At 36.9% G+C, this 1,915-nt stretch overlaps 1 protein-coding gene across 1 annotated transcript in view; it reads left to right on the forward strand.

Moving 5' to 3' along the window:
- APLF (aprataxin and PNKP like factor) overlaps positions 1-1,915 on the forward strand; it is a 128,463-nt gene that overhangs the window by 44,483 nt on the left and 82,065 nt on the right.

The raw sequence follows: 1,915 nt of genomic DNA on the forward strand, positions 1-1,915 counted from the left end.
TTAAATCTGTCGGAGATGATGAGATTGGCTCAAGATAGGGCAGGGTTCAGAGTTAATATACATAGGATCACTGTGAGTTGCAGGGGACTTGATGGCACATAACAACAACAACAGCACATGAAATTTTGTTTCTTTCTTTTTTTTTAGCACATGAAATTTAATCTTACCCAGAATGGTATTATGCCATTTGTTAAACATGATCATGCTATTTTTTCTAAAAAAAAATAGCTTCTTCTATAATAGAGCACACATAGAGTAGAATAACAGATATGGCAACTGAGGCTGAGCCCTCAAATTTGGAAACACAAAGGAAGAGGAAAAGTTGTAAACACAAATTAGTGATTGGAACATAGAATGTGAGAAGCATTAATGAAAGAAAATTGGACATCATTAAGAAAGAAATGGAACACACAAATATTGACATATTAAGTATTGGCAAAATGATTGGTAGGGGACATTTTGAATCAGATGATCATATGATCTACTACTACACTAGAGTTGAAAAGGTCAGAAAAATGGAGTCACTTTCATAATTAAAAAGGCCTTTTTAGAGGGGTTTTTAAAAGATTTTATTGTAAGTTTATAAAAAACTTGGATTTCCACTTATTTATTATTGCATATTTTCCTCCCTGTCCCCTCCCCAATGTTCACCTTTTTTTGGGGAGGGGAAAAATGTCTTTCATTGTTATGCCATTCTTCCCTTCAGCTCCCTACTTCAGTATGCAGCTCTTGTTCTGGACTCTTGTCATACCAATAATGCCTAATCATGTATTCCTTTTATACAGTTCTCTCCCTCGTCTGTTTCAATGCCATGTACATTATTTATCCCCCCTTTTCTTACTTTTCTCCCAACCTCCATGTCAGTCCTGTTTTGTAATAGTGGCATTATGAAGAATTTGTCTTCTTGTGACTGAGATATTTCACTCAGCATAATGTCCTCCATGGTCACCCCAAAAAGGCTTTTTCTAGATTGAAATACAATGTTGTGAGTGACAGAATAATATCCGTACGCATACAAGGAAGACTTGTTAAGACCACTGTCATTAAAATTAGTGCACCAACAACCAGAGCCAACCAGGAAGAAATATATGATTTTTACCCACTTTTGCAGTCAGAAATCAAGTGAACTTGTAACCAAGATGCATTAATACTAATGGATGACTGGGATGCAAAAGTTGGGAACTGGGAAGAAGGATCAGTAGTTGGAAAACATGGACTTGGTGACAGAAATGAGACTGGGAATAGAATGATAGAATTTTGCATAATCAATAATTTGTTCATAGCAAATACCTTTTATAAGAAACATAAATGCAGACTACACACATGGATTTAACATGGTAGTATGCACAGGAATCAGATTGATTACATCTGTGGAAGAAAGCATTGGAGAAGTTCAGAATTAACCGTGAAAACTAGGCCAGGTGCTGATTGTAGAACAGACTCATATGCAAGTTCAAATCAAATCCACAAGAATCAAAATTTGACCTTGAGTCTGTCCCACATGAATTTAAAGACCATCTCAGGGACAGGTTTGACACCTTGAATGAATGAAAACCAGATGGCTGTGGGAGGATAGACAGAAAAAAGAGAAAAGTCTAAAATGTATGTCAGAAGAGAATATTGCACCAAAACAAAGGGAAAAAGAGCTGGAGCTGTTAACAGTCTCAGTCTCTTCACCATCTGTCATGATGCTGCCAATCGACCCAGTGGTGAGAATCTTTGTTTTCTTGATGTTGAGCTTCAATTCATATCGTAGGGTACAATCCTTGACCATCTGCAGCAAATGCCTCAGATCTTCCTCAGTTTCAGCAAGTAAGGTTCTGTTGGTTGTTTTGCTTTTTTCCCTTAATTTAGGTTTTTAATGAGTCTTCCTCCTATCCTGATGCAACACTCTTGGTACCAGCAGACTAAAGGC

This window comes from Elephantulus edwardii, unplaced genomic scaffold, assembly GCF_000299155.1.
Source record: "Elephantulus edwardii isolate Elephantulus edwardi_28Jun2011 unplaced genomic scaffold, EleEdw1.0 scaffold00011, whole genome shotgun sequence".
NCBI lineage: Eukaryota > Metazoa > Chordata > Mammalia > Macroscelidea > Macroscelididae > Elephantulus > Elephantulus edwardii.